This window comes from Desmodus rotundus, chromosome 8 (genome assembly GCF_022682495.2).
Source record: "Desmodus rotundus isolate HL8 chromosome 8, HLdesRot8A.1, whole genome shotgun sequence".
Lineage (NCBI taxonomy): Eukaryota > Metazoa > Chordata > Mammalia > Chiroptera > Phyllostomidae > Desmodus > Desmodus rotundus.
In genome coordinates this window covers 98,723,530-98,741,690 of record NC_071394.1, presented here as the reverse complement: position 1 = coordinate 98,741,690, position 18,161 = coordinate 98,723,530, and the positions used below count along the sequence as shown (strand labels likewise).

The following is an 18,161-nucleotide window of genomic DNA, read 5'->3' as shown; positions in this document are numbered from 1 at the left end:
GACCATTCTAAATGCTTTACATGTAAGTGTTCATTTATTCTTTTAACAACCATTGTGAGATAGGTGTTATTAAAAACCCCATTTTACAGATGAGAATCTGAGGCCCAAAATGGGTACATAATTCATTCAAGGTCACCCAGCTAACAAACTATCGAGTCAGGATTTAAAACCAAGCAGGATGGTCCCGTAGTTCTTCTTCTTAACTAGGACATTATTATGAATTAACAGCGTGATGTGGTTGCAAAGAAGTATTGACGTAAAAACATCCAAACATGTAGAGAATTTTTATGAGTTCGTTTGAGCCAAACTGATAACATACGCTGGGGGAGAAGATCTCCAATGATCCAGAGAATAACAATTTTGCAGCTTCTTTTATGCACTTGAAATTAAGGAGGGAATGTAAGGAAGATTACACGTTGGTGGGAGAAAGCAAGGCAGGGAGAGGATTATAGGACAGTTAAGTTTATATGCTCTCTTGAGGGTTAATATCCCCTTCTAGGGGTATTACTTCTGGCATTTCAAAGATGTGTTAACCTATATGCACAACAACAATGGACAGAGTGGCATAAAATTTTTGACTAAAGAAGTTACAGGTCTGGGGCATGACTACCCACCATCATCTGCCCAGTTAGGAATTAAAGGTCAGGTCACTCTGTGAGGTTACTTTCCACAGAACCCCCTTTTTTCGTTCATACTAGCAAGTCCACTCAATCTTTCAAAAGAAAGTTTTTTTAAATCCTCACCCAAGAATATGTGTATTGATTTTATTTTATTTTTTTTTTTTAGGATTTCATTTATTTTTAGAGAGAGAGGAACATCAATGTGCAAGATACATTGATTGGTTGCCTCCTGCATGCCCCTAGCTGGGGATCTGGCCCGCAACCCAGGCATATGCCCTGACTGGGAATTGAACTGGTGACCTTTCAGTTCACAGGCCGGTGCTCAATCCACTGAGCTACACCAGCCAGGGCTGTTTATTGATTTTAGAGAGGAAGGGGGAGAGAGAGAGAGGGAAACATCGATCAGTTGCCTCCCATATGCGCTCTAACCAGGGATCAAAACCAGAAGCTAGGTACACGCCCTGAACCCGCAACCTAGCTATGTGCTCTGACCAGGGATCAAACCCGCAACCTTTTGGGGTATGGAACGACGCTCCAACCAACTGAGCCACCAGGCTAGGGAGAGTCTGCTCTTAATCTTAAAGCGCATGCTTTAAAATCTCTACTGGTTAATTCCTAATTTTGGGAACCACACTTAATCAAAACAACAAAATTATTAGAAGTTAAAGACTGGGAAGGTTATGTCTAGAGAAGAAAAGAATCAATAGAATATAAGTATCTTCAAATATCTGAAGACACACATATAGTGGAGAGTACTGGAACAAGTGAAGATATAACTTCCAGTTCAGTAAAAAATAATTTTAGTCTGTATGCTGCCGAAGCAAGCTAAAAGAAATAATTTTATAAAGATCAGAACTGTCCAAAAATCTTCACCTTAGAAAGTATGAGACTATGAATCTTCTTTCCAGAAAAAAACATGCAAATACATATAATTTTGCATTAAATTTCCAAAGGTGCAAAGTCTACTTTTAAATCTACTTATGCTCCTCCCCTAGAGTCACGTACCCCAGAGCAAAATGGAAAGGTAAAGGATAAAGAGGCAAGTATATTTAATAATCTTTAGCAACTCACTCGGGAGTTCGCACACGTCCACTTGAGCGTGTACTTCTGCTTCTTTCTCAGTAGTGGTCCCAAGAGAAACCACATCCAGGGGGCAGCAGGGAGCAGCGGTCTGCCCCAGGCTTACCCCTGGTCCTGTCCCCGGGACCCCGGGTCCTGGTCTGTCTCTTTCTCTCTACCTAAATAAAACTTGCTTCCAACCCTCAAAATAATATTGTGATAATAATCTTTAAAATTTAATGCAACTTAAAATTCTGTGATCTAAAAATACTCTCAACTCTATGCTTTCTAGTTCCTTCTGAGATTCATTATGATATGTATTGCAATAACAGTTTAAATATGACAAAGTCAAAAAAAGTCCAGTTTGCCAAGTGACAATGTAAACTACAAGTAAATTCAAAATAGTAAGGCTTATTATTCAACCTTTAAAAGAAATATGTCTCCATTTAAAGATAAAAAATAAAATGCTAATGTACTATTCAATATCTAATATTTAATGCCCAAATTAGAAGTTTCCCTCCTCCGCTTTTAATTCTTAAATTCTCCCTTTCCACCCGTTGTTCCTGGTTAACTGTTAAGACCGACAGACCAAGAAACAATGGACTAGAAGTCAGAATACTTAGGTTCTAATTCACTACCTTTGAATTTAATTCTGGCTTACCCCATCGCCTCACCACGTTCTAAAAACTTTCATATATCTGAAAGGGCTTTAAAATGCTGAGGTGCTATAAATAACTCATGCAATTATCAACAGCAAGAAAACAAAGCCAGTCTTTTCTATCAAGTTAAAATGAAAAGCAAATGTATATTCACATTTCAATTCCCAATTATAAAAAGAAATCTTTGACTCCTTAGGACATATTTTAATGTATAATTTTCATCCACAAATACTTTCCACATTAAGAATAAACATACCCGGTGCCCTGGCTAGTATATGCGGCTCAGTGGACTGAGTGCCGGCCTGTGAACCAAAGGGTCACTGGTTGGATTCCCAGTTGGGGCACATGCCCAGGTTGTGGGCCAGGTCCCCAGTGGGGGGTGCACAAGAGGCAACCACACACTGACGTTTCTCTCCCTCTCTCTCTCCCTCCCTTCCCCTCTCTCTAAAAATAAAGAAAACCTTAAAAAAAAAAGATTGCTTTCCATGGTTTCAGCATTTATTAATAATAATAATAATAAACATATCTGTACAGTCAACCTCAAGTTATACTGAGAGGACACAGCTCAGACAGTGAAGAATTTTGGCTACAAAGGGAAAACCTGAAGGTGCCGGCAGACGACACAGTTACACGAAAGGAAAGTTACATTACCACAAAATGGTCATAAAATATTACCATTGCTTGAAAAATCTGTTTCCTCTCTTAAACCACTAGAAATAAAGAGAACTAAAAAGTTCAGAGTTTAATCATCCTTGTGCCTTTATTAACAAACATAAAGGCCACATTGCTGAAACTGCAACTGTCCTGCCGGAACAGCACTACAGACGCATGCTCGCACTGCACTAGACTCCAGATCCAGGGACAGGATGTTCTAACAAATCACACGCAAGCCTGGGAGAATCCAGGCTCTAGGCATCTGATTTTCCTCTTTGGTACTACTTGAAAGTGGACACTGCTATTGAAGATTTATTCTAGTCATAGGAGTGTGATAAAGGTTTAGCTAAATTATAGGCTAACCAATGAAATGGAAAAGCAACATGCACTATCAGATCAACTAAATTATTGTTTAATTATTTTTTATTGAGCATGCTACTACAGTTGTCCTGATTCTTCCCCTTTGCTCCCCTCCACCCAGCACCCCCCACTCCCTCAAGCGATTCCCACACCATTGTTCATGTCCATGAGTCATGAGTATAAGTTCTGTGGCTACTCCATTTCCTATACTGTGCTTTACATCCCCGAGGCTATTCTCTAACTACCTATTTGTACTTCTTAATCCCCTCACCTCTTCACCCATTCCCCCACACCCCCTGCCATCTGACAACCTTCAAAAAGTTCTCCGTATCCATGATTCTGTCTCTGTGCTTCTTGTTTGCCTAATAGATATGTATTCATATTGTTGATAGATATGTATTTATTGCCATTTTACTGTTCATATTTTTATCTTTTTTTCCTTAAATAAGTCCCTTTAACATTTCGTATAATAATGGTTTGGTGATGGTGAACTCCCTTCGGCTGAATTATTTTATATTTAATTTTGAACAGACAGGTCATGATTATTACATCGTGTAGAGAACAGATGAATAACTTCAACTATATTTATCAAGTGAAGATATTTTCAAGCCATTAAGAGAAAAGTGGTCCAGGAAATATTAGGCTATAGAAGTCAAATGAAAAAAAAAAAAACCACTATAGTTTGGGAGAGAAGGGGAAAGGAAGAAAATGAGCTACTGACTTACTAAAAAGAGAGCAAATAAGTGGAATAGGAAGTTTGAGCCCTCTGAGATAGAATGAGGAAGAGAAAAGTATTCAAAAGCTTAAAGGGAATTCAGTAGTGAATATGGAAAGGGATGAGCCTGTTAACTGTTTCAACAGAAAAGAGAGACAATACAGGGAACTTTCTTTAACCAGCATTCATGGTAATCAATGATAAAAATGCCGAACTAATGCATGGCAGTTAATATGTTATGAGCTTTGCTCCACATGCGTTCCACAGATTTGTCCACTCACTCCTCACAACAGCCTGAATGGGCAGACACTGCTATTTTACAGATGCAGAAACTGAGACCACACACAATACAAGGTAACACAGGCTGGCTGAGCGCTCATCCACTTAGCTAAACTGTCTCTCTGCGAGAGCTTACAAACACCTTTGTATTTTCTGTGGAGAGGGGCCATGGCTCTCTGGAATTTCTCAAAGAAGTCTAGGCCCCCAAAAGTAAGCCTAGACTTAGAGCAAAGTTCCTTTATGGGGGTTATGAGATTCTTCCAAGAGCACAAAGCTTTGTAACTCTGAAAAACACCTAGTAGAGACAGATGGAGACGTGGATCTTGAAAGGAGGAAAAGACAGAAAACGAGACTTAGAAGTCATCCTTCCCCCATGAAGACACAGAGAGAGTAGAAAGCAGCCTTTCCTCTCCTGCACGAGGTTGACTCAGAGACATTGCCTCCCCCCAGTCTGCAGTGTGTGTCTGTGTGCGTCTGTGTGTGTAGGGGGACGAGGGGGGGGGAGGGCTTTCCTCCAGACAATCAAGGGTTACTCGGCCAGGTCTGGAAGGACGAGTGGTTATAAACACATATGACTCGGGGGTGACAAGGGGGCCCCGAGACGCAGGGAGGGAAACCTGCCCAGGAGCAAGCCGGACCGGGTCTAAAGGCCCTCGGCACAAGGGCCCGTGTCTTCCCCCCAGACCTTACCTCCACAAGGCTGCAGAACACCAGGCCGGCAGGCAGCGTTGCTCTTCCAAGCCTGGGGCACCGGTGCTTGGCGGCGGCCCCGGACTCACTCGCTGGGCAGGGGTCGGAGGTCCGCGGCCAGTCCAGTCAAGGCCCTGGAGTTCGAGGCCCCAGGATGCCGACTGTGTGCGCGCCCTGAGGCTGCCAGATGAAGAAGGGCCAGGGCGTGCCCGCGTGCTGAGCAGCGGCAGCCGCCCCAGGCGAAATCGCAGGCGGCTTCGTCCGCCCGCACCCGGCCCAGCCACTGTCCCGCTTCTCGGGCGCGAGCTTTGGCGGTGGAGCAGCACAGTGAACACCGATTGGCCCGCGGATGAGTAACGTCAGGCGCTTCCCCCCACGGATTGGCCAGGTCGGCGGTGCGTGCGAGGAGTAAACAAACCCCGCCCCCAGGCTTCCCAAAGAGAGGAGGGGGCCGCGAGGTGAAGGGGCGGGGCCGGGAGGTGAAGGGGTATTCCGCTGCAGCCCGGGTCTGCTCAGCGGGGATTCCCAAGGAGTCCCCGTAGTGTCCCTGCCACCTGGTTTCCCAGCCGCCTGCAGGGCGGGCTGCAGGCCCGAGGCCTAAAATTTATAGACCAGCCCTTCGCATTCTCCCTTCCCCAGGCTTGACTTTTCCATCCGCCCCCATCCCTAAGGCCCGAAACAGGAAAACCCGTCTCTTTAGGAAGAGGGTAACTAGGCAGTTACATCTTGGTCCGCAGGCCTTTGATGGGTCTCCCCCTGGGAGCCGCAAGAAGGGGAATGGAAACAAGTGACTGTGAGACCACGTGTGGGGCATCATGTGATTATTTAGACAATGGATTAGAGCTCACACGGGATGTGGGTTCTTGAACAGGCGAGTAAGGTCCAAACCAGGCCAAGTTACGATGTCACGTGGAAGCTGAACAGAAAATCACCACACATAACCCCAATACCTGTCCTTTAGTCCCATATTAAAACATGTGTCTATTAATTCTGTGCCTCTGTGAAAAATCTTGCGTGAGCTTACATTCTAGTGGAGTGGAAACGACAAAATATGCAAAAGAAATAAGCAAAATAGAAACTATAATACATCCTGATAGGAAAAAATGTAAGCGGAGAAGGTGTTTGAGGGATGGCTTGTGTTAAATAGTGTGCTCAGAGAAGGTGCAGAAAAGGTGCCATTTAAGTAAATACCTAAAGGAGGTGAGGGAGTCTTAGAAAGCACCTTTGGACCTTTCTCTGGGGTGGGATGAAGAGACAATTCCTGCATCATTGTAAATAAATAGTTCCTAGGAGTTCAAGAATGTCAAATGCAGCGCTCCCCCACTGATTCTAAAAATGATTGATTACCTTACATTGTCCAGTTACAAATCAATAGGATTTATTTAGTTTCCACAGAAATTTTGTTAAGGTTTTACGGTAACAAATACTTTTCACACACTCTAGGCACAAAGATACACAAGTGAGCAAGACAGACAAAACCTCCACCCTCAAGGAACTCAATCTAACAGGGGAGATTGATTGTAAACCACCTCAATACCATGGGTAAGCAACCATATATAATAGAAGTAGACACAGCACTGCACTTGAGCCAGTAGGGGGAGGGGGGGGAGGGGTGTTATTAAGGAGCTATAACTTTCTCAGAATCTTTTTGTCTATAAAGAAAATTCAGCACTAAATTTTGGAGTAAGGCTATGGCTATCAGGGATTCTCTGACCTCTTACAAGTTTCTAAGGTGAAAGTCTAAAGATAATATTCAAGCTGAACCATATGAAATTGCTAACAATTGGCAATTTTCATTCGACTCAGCTTAGTCTCTTGTAGAGTTAACACGAGGATTTTGCTATGTAATGCATATGATAAGTGTTCAATAAATAATGGTGGTTATTATGATAATTTGATATTTCTTTTGAAGAAATGATTTACAAGCCAATGTTTTATAACACCTTCCAACACTATGCACAAAGTAAAATGGGCAGTGAAAGTTCCAAATTTTCTATTTTGATCTAACTGTGTTTGATCTAGATGTTTTCCAGTTTGATCTAGCTGTGAATTTCCATGACCTAATCAGAGCATGCTGTAAAAGACACTAAATGTTAGTTTCACAGCAGGCCAAGAATTTTAGAATAAGAAACAGCTTGGTTTTGAAGTCAGAAACTGAAACTACTCCAGAACAGAATAAATTGTCAAGTCGCTTCAGGGAGGAAAATTTATGTAAATCAATTTTTCATTCCCACTCACAGTTCCAATTTAGCAATTTGCACAATAGTCAGCTTTCTCTCTTCCTTCTTATTTCCCCATGAAGGGATCTGATTTCCTTTGAATAGAAAAAGAAAGCTCCTACCATCTCCAGTGCCAGAGAGTAGATGTTTGAAACATGACAGAACACTTATTGATTCAGCAAACACTTATTGTATGCCAAGAACAGTGCAAGGCATTGGAAATACAAACATAAACGTTCAAAGAACTCTGTTCTTGGGTGGTGTTCTTTGTGCTTGGAACAATCTGCCAGTTCACCCACACCTCACTGACATGTACTTTCACATAAGCTTAAACAACGCTTTCTCCGGAAAAGCATCCTCTGACTCTCCACCGCCAGCTCTTTTCCCACTAAATCTTGTTTGCCTTTCTAACGTTCATCAAGCTTGTTCTTACTCATTTGGGATCTGTATCCTGTTAGACTGTAAGCTCCTGGAGATCCGGAGCCACGTCGTCCTGTTCACTGTCCTCAGTGCTTATGAGAAGTTCTGTACGGTTTTGGTGAGTGGGTGAGAGTGCCACAGCCCAGCACAATTGGAGAGAGGAGAGAGGCATAAAGACAGCCCCTACTTGTAAATGCGCGGGCCTACAAAGAGAGGGTCATGAAGAAGCAGATCTGTTGTAGTTAAACCTGAGGGATTTCAACGTGCTGCCCGTCTCCTGGTCCCAAATGCTGCTCTCTGTAGGTGAAGCTGTTGGATTCCTGCACCTGTCAAACTTTAACGTGCCCAGCAGCCACTTAGAGATCTTACTCAAGTTCGGACTCATTTCCAACAAGCTCCCAACGGGTGCTGGTGCTGCTTCTCCACAGTTTGAGTAACGAGGTCCTTATTGGCACCTTTATTTAATGGCACACTTTGATATATATATATATATGTATATATATGTGTATATATATATATATGTAGATATATATATATATATATTTACTTTTTAAATTAAATTCATTGGGGTGACGTGGATTAATAAAATTATATAGGTTTCAAGTGTAAAATTCTGTAATACATCATTGGTGTGTTGCATTGCGTGTTTACTACCCAAAGTCAAACCGCTTTCCATCGCCATTTGTTTGACCCCCTTTACTGCTCCCCCCACCCCTGTCCCCTCTGTGAGCGCCACACTGTTGTCTGTGTCTATGAATTTTTGTCTGTGTCTTTGTTTTGTTTGTTCATTTGTGGCTTTTAGTTTTATATGTCATGGATGAATGAAATCATATAGTTAGTGGCATCTTATCATACAAGCAAAACAATCTGTAGTTATCTAAACAGTTATATATGTAACTTTAAAAAAAAAAGCCTCCAGTTTTCATACCTAATTCATCCAGTGACTGAAGAAAGAAATAATACTTAAAGAGAAAACTGTGTTAATCAAGGCCTGGTCTTCTAGAGACAGTCCTGCTGTGTGCAATTGAATCACATCATAGGGCAAAGAAGAACCAAAGCCTGGGAACATCCTCAGCAAGGGACCCTCCCCCTCAGCTCATCTTGGGAATGACTTGGTCAGGGCTGTGAAAGGGTTTCACAGTCACCCTTAATAAAAGCAACCTCTTCTTGGCATGCCGAGACAAAAAAAAATGGCCCAAATGAAAGAACAGATCAAAGCTCCATAAAAAATATGACTAAACAATGAAGAGACAGCCAACCTATCAGAAGCACAGTTCAAAACACTGGTAATCAGGATGCTCACAGAATTGGTTGAATATGGTTGCAAATTAGAGGGGAAAAAATGAAGGCTATGCTAAGTGAAACAAAGGAAAATGTACAGGGAACCAACAGTGAAGGGAAGGAAACCAGGACTCAAATCAACCATTTGGAGCAGAAGGAAGAAAGAAACATTCAACCAGAAAAGAATGAAGAAACAAGAACTCAGAAAAGTGAGGAGAGGCTTAAGAACCATTGGGACATCTTTAAAGGTGAAGGAGAAGAGGAAGAGCAAGAAATTGAAAACTTATTTGAACAAATAATGGAGGAGAACTTCCTCAATTTGGCAAAGGAAATAGACTTCCAGGAAGTCCAGGAAACTCAGAGAGTCCCAAAGAAGTTGGACCCAAGGAAGCAAACACCAAGGCACATCATAATTACATAACCCAAGATTAGAGAGAAGGAAAGAATCTTAAAAGCAGCGAGAGAAAAGGAAACAGTTACCTAGAAAGGAATTCCCATAAGACTATCAGATGATTTCTCAAAAGAAACCTTGCAGGCAAGAAGGGGCTGGAAAGAAGTATTCAAAGTTGTGAAAAGCAAGAACCTACCACCTAGATTACTCTATACAGCAAAGCTATCATTTAGAATGGAAGGGCAGATAAAGTGCTTCCCAGATAAGGTCAAGTTAAAGGAGTTCATCATCACCAAGCCCTTATTATATGAAATTTTAAAGGAACTTATCTAAGAAAAAGAAGATCAAAAGTGTAAACAGTAAAATGACAACAAACTCACGGTTATTAACAAACAAACCTAAAACAAAAACAAACTAAGCAAACAAATAGAACCACAGAAATGGAGATCACATAGAGGGTTATCGGTGGGAAAGGGGAGAGGGGGAGAGAGAGGGAAAAGGTACAGAGAATAAGTAGTGTAAATGGTAGGTAGAAAATAGACAGGGGGAGGGTAAGAATAGTATAGGAAATGTAGAAGCCAAAGAACTTATACGTGTGACCCATGGACATGATCTAAAGGGGGGGAATGTGGGTGGGAGGGGGTGTGCAGGGTGGAGGGGAGTAAAGGGGGGGAAATGGGATAACTGTAATAGCATAATCAATAAAATACATTTAAAAAAGCAACCTCTTCTTAATGTCAAATCTAAAACCCTTCCTATGACAAAATATTTTCTTTACCCTAAGAATATAAAGTAAATGTGAGGTGTGTGGAATGAATAGTGAATAAACACCCATGTGCCAGCTTAAGAAATAGAATACCAACATCGCCGGGGCCCTGCGTGTTCTCCCCAGCGTGCCCCTCTGCCTTTCCCTCCCCGAATAACCATGTCCTAAATTACAATCTCCTCGGATTTCTTTATAACTTCAACACATATGTATGTAACTTCAAGCAATATATTGCTTAGTTTTGCATGTTTTTGCACTACATATATTTGGGTCCAAACTTTATTATTCACCTGCAAATTATTTTCTTATTTTATTTTTTCATTGTTTTTTTTTTCTTTTTAGAGAGAGAGAGAGGGAAGGAGAGAGCGGTTAGAAAGAGGGAGAAAGAAAGAGAGAGAAACATCAATGTAGGGGAGAAACATTTATTGGTTGCCTTTCATAGGCACCCCAGCCAGGGACTGAACCTGCAGCCCAGGCATTTGCGTGGGCATGTGACTGGGAATCAAACCCGCGACCTTTCGGTTTGCAGGATGATGTCCAACCAACTAAGCCACACTGGCCAGGGCTGCAAATTATTTTTTTTGCTCAACATTTTGTTTGAGAGAATCATCTATCTTGATGGATGTAGTTCATTTATTGTCACTGATGTAAAAATAACAAAGTCCACATAGTCCATTCTCTTATTGGTAAACATTTGGGGTTGTTTTATTTGTTCGTTTCTAGTCCACTGTTAGGAATATTCTTGTATACCTCTCCTTTGTACATGTGAAAGTTTCCGTAGGATCTTAGTCATGTACCGTGGTGGGAGTCAAACTATTTAACAGCTGGTAATTACACAATCTTTGCTCATTGTCCTTCCCCACTGCCACTGAGACAACTGCTTATGTGCAGGTAGCTCACTTGGGAAAGTGATTTCAATGAACGAGAGTAGGTGCTAGACAGAGTGAAGCATGCAGGAGGAAAAGCTAAACCAAGGCCATGTTACTGAAATGATCGCTGCTGGAGACCGCTGAGGCTTCGTGGTGCAGGAGACGTTCCAAGGAGCTGTGAAGAGCACACCTGAGCATCGGCCACTCCTGCAAGAGAAGAGGCTGCATTTACACGCTGGCTCCCATTCCCATTGTTTAAAAGTCACACCACAGGGTATCGACTCTCTGGCACTTCCTGGTCTGAACAAGGGTGCAAATGACAGAGTGGGTTCCAATGAGAATTCCAAGTGGGAGGCAGAGAAATGCCAGCTCAGAGACCAGGAGCTATTGGAAGGGAAGCTGCTGTCAGGTGACACCTGAGCTCCTGATTACTACAACTGGAATGAAGAGGTGGGCCAAGAGGATGTAAAGTGGAGCAAGAGGTGACCAACACTGATACAGATAATTGAATAATAAATGGAGGATAAGGGACAGCTTTTCCTTGCAGTAGAATTCCAGGGAATAAATGTGAAGAAAGAATAGAAATAAAAGATCGCCATCCTTAGGCAAATAGTACAGGAATGATTGTTGTGGGCAAGAAGCATCTATGGATGTGAAAACTAGTGAGTTAAAGTGTGATGGAAAACAAGATATTTATATGGCCTAAAAATGCCTCCTTATTATTAACCGCAAAGTACAAAATAGTGACCTTAAGGTGGAAAAACCAACAGACACCCCCTGAATCAAGGACTCAAAGTTATCATCAGTACGAAGACACACTGGTGCATCTTTCTAACAGGCACTGAGAAGACCACAACATCACTCCAAATTTTGGTTTTCTCACAAAAATTTAGAACCTTAACCTAGTCGCACGAAAATATCAGGCCAACCCATACCGGGGGACGCTCTATAAGAGAATGCCAGTATTCTTTGGAAATGCCAGAGCCGTAAAAGAAAGACTGAGGAACTGTCACGGATCGGAGAAGACTAAGGAGATGAGAAAATTTAAAGCAATCTGGGATTCCGATTGACTCCTAGACCGGGAAAAGGCCACCAGTTGGAAAACCAACAACATTTATATAAGGCCCATAGGTCAGTTAACACTGTTGTATAAATGTGGATTTCCTGGTTTTGGTAATTATATTGTGGTGGTGTAAGAGATCAATTTGCAGAAGCTGGGTGAAGGGGGATTTCTGTGTACTATTTTTATAATTTTTCTGTTAAGTCTAAAAGTATTTCAAAATAAAAAGTTTAAAAACTAACTACAGGGAATCTTATTAAAACACAGATTCTGCCCTGGCTAGTGTGGCTTAGTGGATTGAGCGCCGGCCTGTGAACCAAACGGTTGCCGGTTTGATTCCCAGTCAGGACACGTGCCTGGCTTGTGGACCAGGCCCCCGGACAGGTTGTGCAAGAGGCAACTGATGATGTTTCTCTCACACACTGATGGTTCTTCCCCTCTTTTCCTCCCTCCCTTCCCCTTACTCTAAAAATAAATAAATGAAATCTTCAAAAAAAAAAAAAACCCACAGGTTCTGATTCAGAAGGTCTGGAATGAGGGCTGAAATACTGCCTTTTTGAGAAGCACTCCCATGGCGGTGCGGCTACTGGTCCCAACAGCATATTTGAGAAGCAGGACTCTTTTCCCTCCCATTGTATTGAGGTGAAATTGACATAGAATAAACTCAGCAGAGGTAAAGTGAAAAAGATTGGTGAGTTTTGACATATGCATATATCCATGAAATCATCATCACAATCAAGATAGTGAATGTACTGAGAGACAACGCTACATGGCTCTCTCGTTTCTGTTTGTCTTGAAAGTAGAGGCTCTGAGGGCTTTGTTATAAAATAGAGATAGTGTCTTCCTCCAGAGTAGAAGGCAGTTTTGTTTACCGTCCAGCATAATAAAAACAATGTCCTCTGTAGCAAACACTGGGCAGGCTAACTGGCACTCCGCTACAAAAGACTCAGGTTTCCTAAGCTGGAGATTTCTCAGCAGTACCGCAGACCCACTGTGTGCACAGCATCAACCTGGACTGCTCCGGGTAGGAGTTGAGAGGCAAGGGGAGCCAAGGCAAGTGCGAAGATCCTAATGTTTGCTATGCCATGAGTATGTAAATCCTTCTTCTCTGGCCCAGGAGTCTCATACCTTCTGCCAGGGTCCATGGAACTGCGGAAGGCTAACTTGTCAGTTTCCAAGAAGAGTAAATGTTCAGACTTTGGTCAGTTTTTGAGAGTGTTTGGCCTGCGAAGCTGGGATGCTAACAGAGATGGGACTTGCTGGGAGAGACAGGACAAGGACCAGTTAGACGAAATGAGAATTCCCTAGCATTTGATAGCTAATATTCTTGCTCAAGTGGTGGTAGGGGGAGGAAAGGAACTTAGCAAATGTAATAGATGTGCCTAAAATCACCACCTTTAATCTCTAAAAGAGATTTTTTAAAATCTCTTTTTTAAAAAAGATTTATTTATTTATTTTTAGAGAGGGGGAAGGGAGGGGGAAAGAGAGGGAGAAAAACATCAATGTGTGGTTGCCTCTCGCACACCCCTCACTGGGGACCTGCCCGAAACCCAGGCACGTGCCCTGACTGGGAATCGAACCGGTGACCCTCTGGTTTACAGGCTGGTGCTCAATCCACTGAGCCACACCAGCCAGGGCAAAACCTCCACCTCTTAATATGTTGTGTTTATTTTTCTAAATAGCAAAAATCCACTATTACTCCATATTATCCCCACTTCTTTTCTCCTACAATTGCTTTTACATAAGCCAGATTCTTTACAATATTGCTATAAAATAGGTAAATTTCAGGAAAGGCAGCTCCATAGTATCTCCATCACGCCTCCCTTTTCCTTGTCCTTCTCATTAGACTAATATTACTGGGAACTAAGATAAACACCAAACCCATCTCTCTCTTCTAATACCTTGATATTTATCGTCCTTCAAATTCCCTACCATGATACCATGAATGATACCATGAGCTCAGAGAGAGTCATATGCTCCCCTTTGGTCAGAAAATAGAATCCCCGTGCCTGACCAAAGCCCCCACCACATGGAGGGCACTGTGTCTGTGTGCAAACCCAAAGCAATGAGCAGAAAATCACCAGACAAAAATGACTTTAATCTACAATGTGTGTCGTTCAATCACTCGCGGTGTCTTTGTAGTGTCCCAAACAATTTTAGATGATAATTTTCAGAAGGAATGTTTAACAGCTGCAGGCTAATTCCATCATAGTCATATTTGAAAGTATCTTTCCAACAGTTATTCTAAATCTTTCTAAATATTTAAAAAGATGGTATATTTTTGCAACAAATTATATCATCTTTTCCCCACTACAAGGAGCGAGCCTTTCTTTGCTGTCCCCTCGTCTGCATGTAAAGTTAGCACAGTTTCCTGTGAACACTGGGAGTGACTAAGTGCCCGATCCTGGGAAAGTGGTGACCTGAACTTCTTATCATGAAATGGGTGTAATGGGATCCACTGGACCACAAAACGTCATGTCAGAGAAATGTAAGTTGATTTGGCATGTACAGATTTGGGCCCGTGCCATTCTGAAAGACATAGGTAATCTTCCTGGGCTCAAGGGAGCTCAGATGATCACAGTTCTTTCTCATACTTTACCTGTTTTACCTTCTGTTCCTCAGCTCACACTGACAGTCTTGTGGGGAGTTCCCTGTGAGCAGCTAACAGTAAAGGAACAAGCCCAGGGCGTGATGTCTAAGTGGATTTTCATGCTTTGCCAGCCCTAGCTGGAAGTGGTCAGTTTGACACTATGATTCCGTTGTAGGATTTGTCGTGGCAATCCTGCAGCAGGCTGTCTGCCACAAACAGCTCGAAGATAATTCGGTTTCCTGGCACAACATGCCCCTGTTGCAGAGAACTTTCTTGCTCTGAGTCCTATTCCAAACTGGCAGCCTTGTGGATTACCCGGTAAATAGGCCAGCACTGCCAGCACTGCACGTCCCCAAGTGAAGTGTGTTGCCTCCCAAATCCCAAGAGGCCCACCGAGCTTATGTCTCTTTCTTTGCTGCAGATACAACAAAATGCAGCAACTTATCTCTCAGGACTGTCCCACATGCTCCAGAATTTGAGACCCTTAAATGCCCCAACCATTTTTGACAATGTCACTGAACTTTTACAGGATTTATATGCCACACTTAACTGTCTTTTTAAAAATTATATTATAGTGATTATGCTATTACAGTTGTCTCAATTTTTCCTCTTTTGCTCCCCTCCATGCAGCAACCCCCATAGCCTCAGGCAATTCCCTCACCATTGTTCATGTCCATGGGTTGTGCATAGGTTCTTTGGCCACTGCCTTTCCTATACTGTACTTTACATCCCCACGGCTATTCTGTAACTACCTATCTATACGTTTTAATTCCCTCACCTCTTCACCCATTCCCCCACACTCCCATCTGGCAACCATTAAAACTTTCTCTGCATCCATGATTCTATGTTCTTGTTTGCTCAGTTTGTTTTTTAGATTCTATTGTTGATAGATATGTGTTTTTTGCCATTTTATTGTTCATAGTTTTGATCTTCTTTTTCTTAAATAAGTCCTTTTAATATTTCATGTAATAATAGCTTGGTGATGATGAACTCCTTTAGTTTTTTCTTGTCTGGGAAGCTCTACTTGCCCTTTGATTCTAAATGATAGCTTTGCTGGGTAGAGCAATCTTGGCTGTAGGTCCCTGCTTTTCATGACTTTGAATATTTCTTATCAGTTCCTTCTAGCCTGCAAAGTTTCTTTTGTGAAATCAGCTGACAACCTTATGGCAACTCCCCTGTAGGTAACTAACTTCTTTTCTCTTGCTGCTTTTAAGATTCTCTCTTTCTCTTTAACCTTTGGCATTTTAATTATGATGTGTCTAGGAATGGGCCTCTTTGCATCCATCTTGTTTGGGACTCACTGTGCTTCCTGGACTTGCATGTCTAATTCCCTCACCAAGTTAGGGAAATGTTCTTTCATTATTTTTTCAATTAGATTTCCAATTTCTTGCTCTTTCTCTTCTTCGGGCACCCCTATGATGCCAATGTTGGACCTCCTAATGTTGTCTCAGAGGCTGCTTATACTCTTCTCATGTTTTTTGGATTCTTTTTTCTTCTTGTTTTTCTGATTCGTTGTTTTTTGGTTCCTTATGTTCCATATCGTTGATTTGATTCATGGCTTCATCCACTTTTCTGTTGTTTCCCTGTAAATTGTTCGTTATTTCAATTAGTGAATCCTTCATTTCTGACTGGCTCTTTTTTTATGCTGCTGAGGTCCTCACTAAGTTTCTTGAGCATCCTTACAACCAGTGTTTTGAACTCTGCATCTGATAGATTGCTTATCTCCATTTCATTTAGCTCTTTTTCTTGACTTTTGAGCTGTCATTTCATTTGGGACATGTTTCTTTGTCTCCTCATTTTGGCAGCGTCCCTGTGTTTGTTTCTATGTATTAAGTAGAGCTGCTTTGACTCCGTGTCTTGGTAATGTGGCCTAATGTAGTAGGTGACCTGTAGGGTCCAGTGACACAGCCTCCCCTATCACCCACATGGTGTACCCTTCATGTGGGCTGAGTACATCCTCCTTTTGTAGTTGAGCCTTGGTTGCTGTGGGCAGGTCAATGGGAGGGATTTACCCAGGCCAGTCAGCTGCAAGGATTGGCTGTGACCACTTAACCACCAACCTCTGCCCTCTGTGGAGGATCAGCTGTGCAGAGGCAGGGTGAGAGTGGTCCGATGTGGTCTGTAGCTGTCTGCTGTGTGTGAAGGCTCTGGGGTTTCCTGTGTGGTACAGACTAAGTTCAGCCCCCACTTGTTTTTCGCCTGGGACACCCTGCCTGAGCTATAAAGCAATCTGAGATAGCTACTACTTGTGCTGAGCTTGGAGATTCCCAGAGGAAGCCAAGCTGTGACTCTAGGCTGGCTGCTGTTGGTGCTAGGTCTGGGTCTCATTGTAGCCAGCTATTGCTTGATTGATAGGATTTAGGAAATTGTGAAGCATGAGCCAAGACCAGCCATTCATATGGAAAAGCAGCTGGGGTGGCAGGGCCCATAAGTTGGGTGGGGAAGAGTCTCTGGGGATCTACAAGGTGGGTCAGGTTGATGGAGTTTCAGATATACCAGCAGCTTACCAGCTCTTTGAGGGGAGGGTTTAAAAAAGGACAATGGCCTCTGCTCACCTTGAGGTCAGACACTTCAGTTTCTCCCCATCTGCCATTGGTACCTTTCAAGCTGCTACCCCAGTGGTGGACCTCAGAGGGAGTGAGTCTGAATAGGTGAGTCTGTGTATGGGTTCTTTAAGAGGAGCTGCTTGGGGCTCCAGAAGTTTCTTCCACCAACTCAATCCCCTCTGGTTTTTGCAGCCAGAAGTTTTGGGGACTTACCTTTCTGGCACTGGAACCCTGGGTTGGGGCCTGGTATGGGTCTGGGACTCCTTGCTCCTGAGATATCCCTCTCAAATTTTTATGCTACATGTGGGTGTGGGACGAGCCCATTCCATGTCTGCACCCCTCCTACCAGTCTGGATGGATGTGGTTATTTAATTCTGTAGTTGTCAGACTTCCATTCAACTAAATTTCTGGCGGTTCTGAGTGATGGCTGTTCTGTATTTTAGTTGTAATTTTGATGTGGTTGTGTGAAGAGGCAAGCCGTGTCTGCCTGTGCCGCCATCTTGACTGGAAGTCAATTGTCTCAACAAGACGTCTAGAGTGCATCTAACGTCTGCTCACCGGATCCCATCAGCAAGGTGTCATGAACCAACATGATGATCTGGGGCATAGAAAGATGGTCAAGTTCACCCAGACTTTGTTACAATAGAGAAGAGGAGAGTGGATATAGCACTAGGGCCAGATAGTAAAGGTAATCGTTAACCCTGCCATCTAAATGCAAACTTGTAAGAAAATTTATTATCAGTTGGAATAAAGCATCTGCTTGGATCCAACACTCTCACACCGCACTGTACAGCTGCCTCAGGTCCGCTGGCGGTCACCCGCACACAAGCCCCTAGTGCCTAGAATCAGAGTCACAAATTTCATCACCACATGATTCTATTTACAATAACCTGTTGTCATTCTGCATTGCCCACTGCCCAGCATTCCCTAAGCAGCTGCATGGCGGATTGCAGGGCCGCCGGGACCACTCCTGCAGCTGTGAG

General features: G+C 42.8%; 1 protein-coding gene across 11 annotated transcripts in view; it reads right to left on the bottom strand.

Moving 5' to 3' along the window:
• Positions 1-5,343, bottom strand: part of TFDP2 (transcription factor Dp-2) — a 163,437-nt gene extending 158,094 nt beyond the window's left edge. For all 11 annotated transcript variants that reach the window (XM_053929283.1, XM_045192090.2, XM_024556729.3 and 8 more), the window contains exon 1: positions 5,037-5,343. The gene's annotated coding sequence lies outside the window, so the exon portion shown is untranslated. The remainder of the gene's footprint in view (positions 1-5,036) is intronic.
• Positions 5,344-18,161: the final 12,818 nt, after the last annotated feature.